Source organism: Eumetopias jubatus, unplaced genomic scaffold (assembly GCF_037043125.1).
Source record: "Eumetopias jubatus isolate StellerSeaLion01/CBP00866 unplaced genomic scaffold, mEumJub1_p1.0 scaffold_13, whole genome shotgun sequence".
NCBI lineage: Eukaryota > Metazoa > Chordata > Mammalia > Carnivora > Otariidae > Eumetopias > Eumetopias jubatus.
Window position 1 is genome coordinate 98,209,500 of NW_028274819.1, and position 14,890 is coordinate 98,224,389.

The 14,890-nt window shown below is 54.0% G+C and overlaps 1 pseudogene; it reads right to left on the reverse strand.

Annotated features, from left to right (window-relative positions):
- Positions 1-12,599: 12,599 nt before the first annotated feature.
- On the reverse strand, positions 12,600-13,121 carry LOC114211255 (large ribosomal subunit protein uL11 pseudogene; annotated as a pseudogene).
- Between the last annotated feature and the right edge of the window lie 1,769 nt (positions 13,122-14,890).

Consider the following 14,890-nt stretch of genomic DNA (forward strand, 5'->3'; position numbering starts at 1 on the left):
CATGGCCGGGTCCTGACCAGCTTTCCCTTTGCCGGGCCCTCAGAGCCGGCAACACCCCCCTTCCCCCCCGCCACCCCGTCTCCTCCACAGCTCTTCCTCTCCAGCCACTTTCCAGGGAGGAAGGTATATGATCAATGCACCAAACCAAAGGCACCAAAGGCCTGGGAAGCAGCTGCCATGATGATAAGAGCAAGCACTTACGTAGCACTTACTGTGTACCAGGCACAACTCTAAATACTTCCTACGTGAACTCATAACAACCCTATGGACTCCGTACCATGGCTACCCTCACTTCATAGCAGATTTTAAAAACAAACAAACCGGAAGACTGCACAAGAGGCTAAGTCCCCTGGCCCAGGGCCCCAGGTGCTACAGCCCCTCATGGGGCAACAGACTGACCTGGGAGCGCTGCCGCCCCCTGGGAATCCACAGCGTGGGCCAGCCTCCTCCACCTGCCTCACTCCACTCCCCCAAGCCCTGAAGCTCCCAGGACGTTCTGATAGAGCCCTGTGCCCTCCTCCAGGGCAAGGCTATGGCTTCCCCAACCCAGACCCCAGGACCTATACATGCATGGCACCTGGCTGGTGCGTAGCTGGTGCACGGGGAGTGTTCAACGTACTGAATGAATGGCTCTGTCTTCCCACCCCCACCCCACAGTGTCCCCCTGGGCCTTGTCCTCTGGTTTCCTCATCTATAAAATGAGCAGGTGCACTGGACAGCATGTAACAACAACTTCGGGACCGTTAGGCATTGCTAAGAGAAGCCAGCGCTTATCCCAATGGGGCGACTCTCAAACGGGTGGGAAGGGAGGACAGCTTACTTGAGGCCTGCCTTCCCGGGCGTTCAGGCTGCCTGGGAACCTCTCACTTACCCACGAGACAGGCACTTCACCATCCTCCAGCCAACAAGGCTCAAAGCTCCCCCAGGAGACAATTTCCTTGCAGAGACCCAGGTACTGCTCCATGGGCTCCGCAGGGGACACCCTGCCCAGGTGGGTGTCAGGGAGACCACAGAAACTGACAATCCTGGCACCCCAGTGGCCACCACAGGTGAAGGAGAGTGCACAGCCATATGGGTGGCCAGTGGCGGCTCCACGGGGCACAGGGGGCCAGGTGAGCCTGTGAGTCACAGGGGAGCAGAGGGGTCGTCCAAAGCAGTGTCTCCCAAAGTCCCCATGGACTGTGCGAGCCAGAGGAAGCCTTCCTACAGTCCTTGATTACCCAGTCTGGACAGTCTGCCAGGACAACCTGGGGGAACAGAGGAAGAGGAGGGGAGCTAACCGTATGTGCCATGCACCTCCAGACACCGGCTCACAGATGCCCCACACGGTACTGGCGCCCCACTCTTCACAGATGAGGACGCCGAGGCCCAGAGAAGCCAGGGACAGGGCCAATGTCCCCAGCTGGGACCTAAACTCACCTCCCCAAAGCCAAAGCCCACACCTCTCCACAGTGTTCCCTCAGCTCCTGGTGAGCAAGGGCTTCTGAGCTGGGACTCAGATGACACCCCAGGCCTGTCCTGCCCCACCCCTGGGCTTCCAGCCTCAGCTCTGGAGGCCACTGCCTCAGATCTGTCCAAGCAGTCCTGGGCTAGATTCCACCGGTGGGTTCACTGTCAGGTCCAGAGCTTCTGCCCACCGTGTAGCACCCCCCACCCCTGCAGAGCCCCCATCATTTATAAATGGTCCACTCACTTCTCAACAGAGCCTCCTAGTGAAGCACGAGGCTAACCCCATCACTCAGGGTCGCACAGCCAATCAATAGCAGGCGTCAGCCTTCAAGGGATGTCCAGATGACCCACCAAAAAATCCAGGGGAGGGGGGGCTCCCTGCCCTCACCTGCACCGGAAGTCATCTTTCAGGTATTTCCTTTTCCCTTCCCTGGGATATATTCTGGAGCTCTGTGCGTGAGTGCTGGGCCCCGACGCCTTGACAAAGTTCTGGGCAAGTCCACGGTGCCAGCACAACTCCAGGCTGCCCGCTGACCCACGAGCCATGTGCGAACCTCGGGAAAGCCATCCCTCCTGCCTGCTTCATGCCACACATGCCACACAGCCACCTTAAGACACATCCACTCCCCCAGAGAGGGCTCAGGCTCTAAGTGTCCCTGGTCCTCCCCCTCCCCCCGCCACCCCTCCTCCACGGTTCTGGGCAGCCCACAGGTAGTCCCCATCCCCCTGCGATGCCCGCCCAGAGGAGCCAGCAGACAGGATGAGCAGGCAACTTCCTCCACCATCTCCTGGGGCCTGTTTCTGGGCCGGAGGCCAGACAGGAGATTTTCCTGGAACTTCTAGGGCACAAAGATGCTGAGAAACCAGAGAGAGGGAAGTGCCTGAAAGAAACTGGCAGAACAAGTGGGGGCGGGGAGAGGGCGTTACCCCACCCATCTGGGCCCCCCGGGTCCCCCTCCTCCCCAGTGCTCCTGGCAAGTGTCTATGCACAGGAAAACTCCCACCACCCCTCCCCAGAAAGCCACCCAAATTCCAAGGCCCGATTCAGTTCTGCCCCCTTGGAGCTCTGTGCCCGCTGCAGGCTGGCAGGGACTCCTAATTCCTGCAGCCTCCCTGGGGCCTCAGGCTGCTGGCCGGCTCTTCACTCCGGTGTGGGTCAGACATGAGTGCAGATCTCATCCCGTCCTGTCTCCTGGAGGCCCGTTCCAAGCTTGTCAGACAAAAGGACAGAGCATCCAGGGAGCAGTGCAGCCTTTAAAGGGATTGGGGGCAGGGGCTTGTATTTGAGCGTGTGTGTGTGTGCACATGCATGCATGTGTCTATAAGCATGTGCATATGCGAGCATTTGTCAGTAGGTCTGTAAGAATGAGAGGGCGTCTGTATGTTTGTATAAGTGTGTGCGTGTGCGTGTGTGTGTGTGTGTGTGTGTGTGTGTCTTGTGGGCCTGACCTCCCTGTCTCCTGCCCAGGGGTGGGCAGGTCCCCTTTGCCTCACAGCAGCCCAAACAAGACAGGACTGTTGCCGGAGCCTTCTGGGGCACCAAGTGGAGAGGGGCTCATGGGGGCAGAACAGGGGCCCTCAATGAGCTCCTGCTCCTCCTGCTGGGTCAGATCCCTGGTGTGACCCCAACTACCATGACTGTCCAAGCTCAGCTGCCGGTGAGATCTGCCTCAACTCCTAGGTCCTGCCCTGGACGGGGCTGGACTCTCACCTTGCAGCTGCCCCTTCCCGCTCCCAGGGCCCCTCTCCTGGGGCTCAGTTCTGCAAACAGGGAGCCCCCGACAGCCACCCCTGAGGACTAGAACCCCTTCTACAGTTCATTCACTGCCAGCCAACTTGGCTATTTCCACCACAGCTCAGAGCTCGCCCCAAAACATGAGGCCTCCAAGTCTGGCCTACAGTCCCACACCTTTCCTGCAGGAACCTCCAAGCTCCTACAGCTCCAAGTCCCAGTTTTCAGGCTGAGAGCCACCAAAGGCCCTCCGTTCACTTGCAGAACCTGGAGCAGAGCACCATCTCCACAGACCAGCATGCAAGCTCGCCTGGCCAGCTCAGAGAGGACTCTGTCACCCTCCCCGGTCCCCGGGGCCCCAACGGGGCAAGCCGCCATCCATCCACCTAACAAATGTTTATTACCGGACAGTGCCAGGCCTTGGGAATCCTGAGGGGGAGCCATTAGGGTCCTTCTCCCTCTCGGGGTAGGAAAGACTCTCAGAAAAGGAGCAGCTTCCAAAGACTGTTCAATGAAACTTTGACCAATGGTGACCACTGGAACCAACGGAATTTTTGTCATGATGCTAATGTTCTCTATCTGCACTGATATGTCAGTAGCCCCTAGCCACAGTGGACACTGAGCATTTGAAATGTGGCTAGTGTGGCTGAGGAACTGAATTTTTAATGTTACTTAAAGGGACTTATTTAAATGTAAATAGTCATACATAACTAACTAATGGCTACTATATTGGACAACACAGTCCTAGGAGCTGTGGGAGCACAGAGAGGGAAGGGGTGGACACTCCAGGGAGGAGACAACATTTGGCAGGGCCAGGTGGGACTCCAGAATGTTCTTTCAACAAGTATTTACAGAAAGCCAAGAAGGGCCAAACACTGATGATACAGCAACAGACACCCTGTTAACCAAGTAGAGGGTGCTGCTCTGGCATTGGGGAAGGCCCCATCTCAGACAGTGCAAATCAGGGAAGACTTCCTAGAGAAAGTGGTTTCCAAGATGAGGCCTAGGGGAAGACTGTTCCAAGACGGAAAAACAGTTTGTGCAAAGGCCCTGAGGCAACAGAAAGCCCAGTGAGGATTAAGGAGAACAGGAAAGCCCTCAAACAGACGGCAGCCGGAACGGCCCTGCAGCACAGCTCCACGCTGGTAGCCAGCTAACTTATTCATTCTTCTTCTTAGATGTCCACTGGAATGCACCCAGCCCCAGCCGGCCCCATGAATATATTTTGAAAAATCTTGTCACAGTCTCCAGCCTGGCCAAAGGCTTCTCTGACCTCCTGCATCCTCTCTGAGGTCACTACTAGGTGGGGCCCAAGCCCTTGTCCCTCCAAGAGTTCCTGACTCATCACGGAAAAAACTGAAAATCCCAGCCTTTCTCAAGAATCAGTCCAATGCTAGAGGGGGAGGGCAGTTGTGACCCCAGCTCCAGGACACAGGGACAGTGGAGAGGGGCAAGGAGCAAGTCAGAGGCAGAAGAAGATGCTGAAACAGAGACCAGGACAGAAAATGAGGTGGAGACTGACGGTAAGTCTATAGAGACAGGAGGTGGTGGTCACAGACGCAGAGACAGACAGCCCAAGCCAGCAGGACAGATGGGCAGAGATACACCCACCAGTGACAGCTAGCGCAAGCCAAAAACAAAGGGCCACTCTTAGGCCCACACGGTTCGAGACTGCCTGACAGGCTGCCAAAGACAGCCAAGGACTAGAGGCAGACCTGGGAAGAGGTGGGGTGGGGTGCCCCTGGGTGCCCTGAGCTCGGGACACACCCATGCACCCCCTGGCTGCACTCGCAGAGCAAGCCGGGAGAGGGCGGTGTTGCTCCAGCCACCGCCCACGAGCCTGGAGTCCAGCTTCCCAAAAATGGGCAAAGTCAGACTCCCTGGCAGCAGCCTCACTGAGAGGTGGAAGAGACTTGGATGGGGGACCCAGCGTATCCATACCCTAGCCTGGAGACCATTCCCTCCTCAACCTAGCACATCCTCAAGCCTGCCCCTTCCCTCCACATTCCCCATCTCCAGACACCTGCGGCGAGGGGGGGGGGGGGACACTGAAGGGCGGAGCCAGGGGTGCCTGCCAATTTCCCTGCTCTTGCTGTAAAGGGCAAGAACAGATGCTAGGTCCTGCCGCAGGGCCTGGTCCCTTCCTAGTAGGCTCTTGGGTTCAAAGCACCCCTCACATAGATACAGAGATCTTGGCTGAGCACATGCTTTTCAGCCAGCAAGGCTAAAAGCACAAGGGCAACCATGGGCTGCAGTAACAGAACCTACTACAGAACTGTAGTCAGCAGCAAGGAAGTCCAAGCCTCTGGTCACATCTTTCGAAGGGCCATTAATAAGTCAAGGTGACCGAGGTGGAAGGCCACTGTGGAGCCATCACACTTACGAGAACTCTCAGTGGGCACCAACACTGCATCAAACACTGTATATATTTGATCTTACCTAATCCTTACAGCAACTCAAATCATTCTACCCATTTTACAGACAAGAAAGCTCACAGAAGCGCCTCCTCTAATGATGATTCTGTAGGTGTGGGTATTTCTCAAAGCTCCATTTCAGGCTTCTCCTCCTCTTTCTGTCTACATATTTCCTGAGTAGCTACATCCGCTCCCATGACCTAGGCTTAATTCTCAAATTAAGCCTTTTGCTTAGGTCCTCCTCATGGGTTCCAGACCGGTCTACCCACCTGCTTCTCCTGATCTCTTGGATGTCTTCAGGGACCTAATGTTGTCTGTGCCCAACCATGACCCCTGATCTCCATGCAGTGAGTGACCACGGTGCACCCCCAGCGCCCCTCAGCCCACCTCCACCATTCCCAGCCCAGCCAAGCTCCGCAGCCTGTCCACTCTGCGCCCACACTCATGTGCAAGCACCAGTCTCCCGCCCTGGCCCCCTCCCGGCCAGGGCCCACAGTCCCCCTTCCCTCCGCCCATCTCACACTCCCAGCAGCTTTCTGTACACCACAGTCAGACTGGTCTTTTCAAAACATAAATGGAGTCGCACCATTCCCCCACCTAAACCCCGCCAGTGGCTTTGTATCAGTCTCAGGGCAAAGTTCAAGGTCTTTGCTGCGGTCTGAGCAGCCGTGATAACCAGCCTCCCACTCCAGCGACATTTAGTGTCAGGCCAGCCCAGCACCGGCTCGTCACTCCCTCCAGCCCGGCAGGCTCCGCACCAGACCTCTCCTTGCCCAGAGTGAATGCCACTCTCCCTCCTTTCTGTCCTCCAGCCTTCCGGAAGCTCCTGCTGAGGCAATGTTCTCAGAGCCCTCCACTCCAGCCTCTCCTTAGCCTCTATGAGGATTGCAGGTGTAATTACGTCAGAGGGTGAGCTCAGAGACTCAGGACCCGGTCTGCCTGGGTCACTGCTGGCTCCCTGGCCCCCAAGCCGAGCCTGCACTGAGGTGGGTGCTGCATAAATATTTGCTGACCGAGTTCCACGCCTTCCATGCCTCCTGGGGGAACCCGCCTCGGGACACATTTGACTCTTGGTCACTTCTTCCTACTGAGCTGAACTCCTCTCAGGCTCTTGAAACAACTTCCATCAGGTCAACTCAAAGGTCCTGGGGGAGGTTCAAGCAGCCTCCCCTCTTCCTGTGTCCAGCTTTTCCTCTTTCCACACTCCCCTCATCCACCTCGATGCCTTCCCAGGTCAGGAGACTCCCCAGGCGCCTCTCGGCAGGCTGCCGGCTGCCGCCTTTCCTCCTCCAGGCCCCCCAGTTCCAAGACCCCCAGGGTCTGCCTAACCCACGATAGTACTGAACCCTATATAGACTATGTTTTCTCCTATACATACAAGCCTATGACAAAGTTCAATTTATTTCTTACGTACAGTAAGAGATGAACGACAATAATAAATAGAACAATTGTAATACGCTGCAGTAAAGGATGAGGATCAGGTCTCTTTCTCTGCAACGACCTTACACACCCTCCCACTGGCAATGATGTGAGATGAGACAGAGTGAGCTCAAGGACATAGGCAGGTGAGGCAGACTTATTAGGCTATTGACCTCTGACAGTAGGAGAGGATGATCACCTGCTTCCCCCCACCCCGCCACAGCGGACGTCAGGTAACCGAGCCCATGGATGAGGGGTGACCTCAGAACACTGTTCCCTCCCTGTGCCTAGGAGGGTGTCCCTCTTCCCCTCCTCCGCCAGATCCACTTGCTCCATGCCTGCAGCCCTGGCATCCTGGTCTGAGGAGCCTTGGGCTGGGAGTCCTGTCTTTGACTTTTTTTTTTTTTTAAAGATTTTTATTTATTTATTTGACAGAGAGAGACACAGGGAGAGAGGGAACACAAGCAGAGGGAGTGGGAGAGGGAGAAGCAGCCTTCCCATGGAGCAGGGAGCCCGATGCGGGGCTCGATCCCAGGACCCTGGGATCATGACCTGAGCCGAAGGCAGACACTTAATGACTGAGCCACCCAGGCGCCCCTATCTTTGACTTTTTTTATGGCCTTGCACCTCCCTTCTCTGGGCTTCAACTCCCCTTCAGTAAAAAGAAGGGGGTCAACCATGGGATGACTTCTGAAGTCTCTCCCAGCTCTCAGATCTTGCATCTGTTTGCTGGGGCTGCTATAGTAAGTACCACAGACTGGGCAGCTTCGCCAGAAATTTCTTTGCTAGAAATTTCTCTCTAGTTCTTGAGGCTGAAAGTCCATGATCAAGGTGTCAGCAGGGCCGGTTTCTTCTGATGCCTCTCTCCTTGCTTACAGATGGCTATCCCAAATATCTGCCTTCACACGGTCTTCCCTCTGTGGGTGTCTGTGTCCTAATCGCCTCTTCTTGTAAGAACATCAGTCGTATTGGATTAGGGCCCACTCATTTGACCTCGTTTTATCTTGATCACATCTTTAAAGGCCCTCTCTCCAAATACAATCACATTCCGAGGTACAGGGGTGAGGATCTCAAGATATGAATTTTAGGGGGACACAGTTCAGCCCATAACAGATCCCAAAGGGGTGATGTCATTACCCTTGCGGAGTCTCAGGACAGTGGTGAGGGCTACTAAGGTAAAATGTGTAAAGCTGGGCACGTACCTGGTGTTCAGTGAACACCAGCTGTGATAATCGGCCGTTGATGGTGATGACGATGCCGATGATACCAGTGAAGATGGGGATGACGCTGGGTGAGGTCTCTGGATTGGCCTAAGCAGAATCATCATGCCCTGACCTGTGGCCCTGTGGGGGAGGCCTCATGTGAAGCTCTACGCATGCATCTCACCCTTGCTCCTGGGTCTCCTATGTGTACCATCCCTCCTGTCAGGTGAGGAGTCTGCTGAGGGCAGCCCCGAAGCCCTGGCCTCTTGCTTCCTCCACGTGTGCCCAGCGTGCCCCTCACAGGGGTGATCACTGCCCAACTCCCAGGCACAGTGGTGGTGACTGTCAGGCAGGGCAGGTGACGGGTTTCAGGAAGACGGATGAGTTCAGTGGACTGCAAGAAACCAAAAGGTCTAGGTACAAGCATCCAGGGAAGGCAGGGCCTTGCCGGTCATAAAAAGGGTTTGCATTTTTTTCCTGACAGCCATGGGGCCCCATGGATGGGTTTTTCGCAGGGAGAGGTGTGATCAGAGGAGTAGATGGGGGAGGTCGGGATGGGGCAGGGCAGGACCAGAGGAGGGAGCGCCGGCCCCCGGAGCTCTGGGGTGGGGCGGAGACACAGATGTCCAGGTGAGAGGGGATGGGGCAGAGACTGGCTGCTGGATCTCTGAGACCCTGAGGAGGAAAAGGGTAGGGCTCAGTGATGGATGGAAAGTGGGGAGGAAGGAAGGGAGGGAGGGAGCGAGGGTGACTCCCGGGCCGACAGGAACTGAGATGAGAGAAAGCTGGCAGGGGGAACATGCAGGGGAAAAACATCAAGAACTGAGTTCTGGACACACGGCGTCTGAGATCCCTGTGAGCCGTCCAGGGGGAAGGCGGGAGGCTGCATGGGGTATCTGGAATGCTTGAGTCAGGGTGGAGTAGAGCAGAGAAGTGGAGGAGGGATCTCCCTGGAGGGCGCTGAGCAGGGAGCTCGATGCTGAACTGAGCCCAAGGTGGGGAGGGGAGGGAGGCAAAGGCTGGAAACAGTCACTACACAACCACACCACTGAAGAGCAGTGGGACTTCTAAGCCTGACTTCACACCCAGGTAAAGGCCATCAAGTGAGAGGGAAGGAGAGTGGCCCAGCTGCCCAAGGGCACGACTTTCTCCAGCCGGGCTCAGGGGCCAGCGCAGGACAGAGGGCGGCTGGGTCTCGGGGGGTACCCCCAGCCCCTTCTGTTCAGTCTGCCTTCCGGAGGGGTGAGGGATCAAAGTGCTAAGCCGTTTTCCCATGTCCAGCCCCACACAGGGTACCCAAGCCCGTGACTTGGCGGGGCCAAAAGAAGGGTGTCTGCAGGGGGATTCAAGACCTTGGAGGGAGGGTCCACACTGCGTCCTGCTGAGTACTGCTGAGGACCCTTGACTTAAATCTCTTCCCTCCTCCCACTACCCCCCCTGAGGACTGCGGTCCTCTTTCAGAGGGCCATTGTCCCTGGGAAGGAGAAAACAGCCCAGAGAGGGAGGGAGGGAAGGAGCTTTTGGAGCACAAGCGTGAGATGGGGAGAGAAACGCCTGTGCCTGGAGAACAGTGAGCTGGGTGGGAAGGATTCCTGCCCCAAGGCAAGCGAAGGCTGGGGTTTGGCTCTGTAGGAGCAGCAAAAGGGCAAAGTGGTAAGGCAGTTTAGAGTTTACCACAAGAATGGTAGAAATGATGTCATCGAAGCAGATGAGAAAGGCAAATGAACACAGGAGAGGACTGAAAAGAAAACAGAAGTCCTAGTGGCATTTTTCAAAAAAACTCTTGCCCTGAAGTATATAGTTGACTGGGTGAAACGACTGGAAGGAAGATCACACACATCACAGTGCGGAAAGGGAGGGGGAAGGGAAGGAGGGCAGGGCTGCTGAGCCCTGGGCAGGAAGGGGAGCCATTCCCCCTGGAGACCCTGTATGCTCTGGATTTTCCCAGGCAGCTGGAAGAAGGGGAAGAGAAAGGGAGGGGCAGGGATGGAGCAAAGCTGGCTAAAGGGAGGGGCCCTGGGGACTCAGGGCCTCGGGTTTGGCGACAACCCCTCGGAAGTAGGATGGACTGTTCAGGGACCAGCTGTGGGCACAAAGAGAGAGGCAGGGTCTGGTTGCCAGTTTTCCCAGATGGACATCTGGCCCAGCCCATATCAGAGAGGAAAGAGGGAGAGGGTCCTGCCAGGGGTAGGAGGAGGAAGATTCCGGGGTTCCACTTGGGGCAGCCTCCCAGGGCTTGTGGGAAGGGCATAGGCCCATTTTCCTGGAGTATCTGCCGGGCTCAGGGAAAGACACCGGCAGGAAGGGGTGCAGCAAGGTTTCCCAGCTCGGTCCCCCCTTCCTTGTCACTGAGCACCTCCCCTTAAGGTTCCCCAGCCCAGAAATATTTGTGAGCCATATCACACACCTGACGATGAGCGGGGTGCTGGGCCTACACAGGTGGGTAAGAAGAGCCCTTGTCTTTGAGATGCTCGTGTCCTAGAAGATAAAAATTTCCATCTTCTCACCTGGCAGCACCCAGGTGGGCCACAGAGCAGATGGTGCAGGCCTTTGCACACGCTTTCCCCTCAACTGCAACACCCTTCCCTTGCCCACACCTCCCCCATACAATCCTGCCAACACAACATTTCACCTGCTTACCTCCCCCGGCTCCTGGAGCAACAACAGCTTAGCTGTCCCTCCGTCCGGGTGACCTTCAGCTCCTGGCCCTTTCACTGACTAGCTAAGAGACCCTGAATAACCCACTTGATTGTTTTTTAAAGATTTTATGTATTTATTTGACAGAGAGAGACACAGCGAGAGAGGGAACACAAGCAGGGGGAGTGGGAGAGGGAGAAGGAGGCTTCCCGCGCAGCAAGGAGCCGGATGCGGGGCTCGATCCCAGGACCCTGGGGTCATGACCTGAGCCAAAAGCAGATGCTTAACCAACTGAGCCACCCAGGCGCCCCAACCCTCTTGGTTTTTTTTAAGTCCCTGCTTTCCCATCTGTAAAATGGAGGGGACTTGGTTTGTGCTTATTTTTTTCCCAGCTTTATGGAGATATATCTGACATACAATGTTATGTGATTTTAAGGTGTATAACTTATTGATTTGATACATTTATATATAGCAAAATGATGACCACGCTAGCATGAGCCAACACACCTCCTTCCTGTCACATAAGTACCATTTCTTTTTTGTCATGGGAACATTTAAGATCTATTCTCTTAGCAACATTTGAGTATGTAATATAGTATTATTAGCTCTAATGACCATGTTGTAAATTTGAGCCTCAAAACTTGTTAATCTTTTTTATTATTAAGATATAATTGGCATATCACATTATATTAGTTTCATGTGTGCAAAATAATGATGCAATATTTGTATATATTGCAAAATGACCACCACAATAAGTCTCATTAACATCCATCACCACACATAGTTAACAAAACTTTTTCTTATGATGAGAACTTTTAAGATCTACTCTCAGCAACTTTCCAATATACAATACAGTATTCTTAACTACGGTCACCTTGCTGTACTTTGCACTCCCAGGAAAAAATGGAGGGTTTTGGGGGGGTGGGGGGAGGGGCAGAGAGAGAGAGAGAGAATCCCAAGCAGGCTCCACGCTCAGTGCGGAGCTCGACACGGGGCTCCATCTCACGACCCCGAGATCATGACCTAAGCTGAAATCAAGAGTCAGGTGCCCCAAAATGGAGGTTTTGACAGTACTTAACTTCATTAGGTTATTTTTGAAAATCAAGTAAGAAATTCCACATAAAGCAACTCAGTGCAGTGCCTGGCAAATAGGCCAAATTCAAATACACACTTGGGTAGTTTTTGTGTCTTGCTCCTCTGCGTGGCTGGTTGGGAGGCAGGATGCTGAGGAGCTGCCCTTCCAGGAACAAGAGAAGGAACCAGGCAAAGAGAGGCACACAGCACTGGTGGGTTTTCCCTCTGTCCTCCAGCCACCCACCGCCACTCTCCCGGAACAAGGGAAAGCTCAAGGTCATGTCTTTGGGGCCAGGGACAGGATGTCCAGGAAGTAGCAATCTCGTGACTATCCAGGACCTTGTCCTTTCAGGGCAAGTTCAGGGATAGTGTTAAGTCACACTCTCTACTTTTTGCAACAGAAAAAGAATTCATTTTTTTAAGTTCTATTTATTTAGGTAATCTCTACACCCCATGTGGGGCTCGAACTCACGACCTCGAGATTAAGAGCCACGTGCTCTTCCGACTGAACCAGCCAGGTGCCCCAGAATTCACTTTTTAAATTCAAGGTTTTCTTTACTTCAGCTCGCAAAATACAAGTCTCCAAACTAAAAATGTATTAATTTCCCAGTATTCTTACAGTCTGCAGGTTATGACTTTTTACTTTTAAAATCATCTCATATGACTTTTTTTTTTTTTTTTGGTTGTCAAATGATCCTTTATTGAAACATTTTCCTTTGTAGTTAACTAGCCGGGCATTCCAGCGCACCACTGTTGATGTCATCTATGATGTCATGAGGGTGGCGGCCATCTACATTGCAGCCCACAGACTGGGCAGTCCCCAGATCTCGCTAAAGATCGGTGTCGCATCTGTCGGGCAATATTGACAATCTCATCAAAAGTGATATTTCCACTGTGCTTAATGTTTTTCTGCTTCTTTCTGTCTCTTGGTGGTTCCTTGAGGGCTTTGATAATCAGGGCAGGGGCAGAAGGTACCACTTCAATCTGGGCCTGCCTGTTCTGAACGGTCAGTTTCACCGTAATCCTTAGACCCTTCCAATCACCGGTTGTCTTGGCGATGTCATCACCAACCTTTTTTGGAGACAGACCCAGCGAGCCTATCTTCGGGGCCAGATCAGACGTGGCACCGACTTCGCCACCGGTGCACCTCAGGTACATGACTTTGATCTCGTTGGGGTCGAACTTAGATGGCATGGCGGAGGTGGCTGGTGTCGGATGAACCCGGATTCGGGACGACTGAAGAAAGTTGCACCTTTGCCTCCCCGAGCCGAAAGCCAAAAGTCATATGACTTTTAAAATGACTTCACATAGGACAGCTGTCAAAGTTGTGGATCGGGCTGCCCTGCTGAGAGCAGCAGCACAGCTCTGAACTTTATAGGCAGAGCAAAGGTGCTTAAGACATTGAAAACATTACTTTACACAGAGCTTCTTTTAGGAACGCGAACGTGGTTACCTAATCCCTCCTTTTCTTGCTGATGCTAAGAAACCATGTCTCCAACCCAGAACTCCTTTTTTAAAAGACTTAATCCTCCTGCCCCCAAAAATGCACAGCCTGCCCCATTATCAACATGCCCCACCAGATAATTCACTTTTCATTAACCTCACAGGAACGTGATCTCTCATTTCATAACTGGATTATCTGGCACCCACTTAGCACAAAACTGTGGGGACTGAGTCTTAATGCGCTTACTTAATACTTGGACTTTCTGTCTCCCGCAAGGCGACGTGTGTTCACAAGGGAGAAGTCCAGCGTGGGCTGCTCCGTGCTGCATCCTAGAGAGACTGCACAATGCTTCCCAAGAGTGGGAGCTTAGCTTGAGGAAATCAGTAAGACCCTCACAGAAACAGGGACCAAGCCACAAATCAGCAAGCCTAACCAGGTAGCCAGCCACCACCACAGCCACATCACCCATCCTCAGCATAAAGGAAGACCCAGAGGCCAGAAGATAACCACCCAAGGGACCCTCAGCAGCCCCCACCCCAGCCTTCCACTGGGATCACAGGCTTCCAAGAAGCCCACAGGGGAAGACTATGCTCTTACTCTAGAACGTGCATGCACCTCAGCCCCCGGGGGAGCTGGCTCCACAGTTTGGCTACAGAGAACTGGGCTCTCTCCTCACCTAGGAAGGTTGGGGAAGGGCCAGGCTTCCTAGGCCCCACCTCCTCGTCATGATTTATGGAGAGTGCCCCCCTCCCCCCAGGAAGGAAGCCTCAACCAAGGACCTGCCAAGAAACACAATAACTTAATGAATTAAGCTCCATTTGGATGGTTTGGGTTTTTTTTTTTTTCCCCCTCTGTCACAACTGTATCTTGATTCCAGGGGTGTGTCTCTGGTTTCTGAACAATTGGGGGGGAAAGTTGAAAAATTAAAAAAGAAAAGGAAAGAAAAAAAACCCACCAGGATGCAACAATGGGGACGTTGTCATTATGGACGGCTGCCAGAGAGAATACCCCAAAGTCCAGGAAAACAGCGGAAGAATGGTCACGAATCAAGCTTCCTGCTACTGGATGTTCATCTTTTGTAAGAGCTTATTTGATACTTCTAAGGAAGCTGTCCTTTCAGGACCTCTCCCAGGACCGGAGAGGTCGAGAACAGTGACCTCTGTCACAGACAGAAGGTCAGGATAGAGCCTGAGGGCTGTCGGGGGAGGGTCCTCCAGCTGAAGAAGCCACAGTCCTTGTACCTGGCTCGTGGGCTGGGTTCACGTGACTGCCTGTGCTTATTTCCCCTTTGTCGTCCCGAACTTGGAGCAGTATTTTGTTCAATCTCGACTCAGCTGTGTTTAGGGATACCGAGCCAGTGATCCCAGTTCCAGCTCACGCTTGGGCCCGCCACCTAAAGCCAGCAGGGTGTGGCCACAGAGCTCTTTAGTGGCAGAGGGAGCAGCATCCCCGGGGGAGCAGCTGAGACTTCAGAATCCAACCCTAATCTGTAAATGGGAGCCTCCCTCTACCCCGCCAA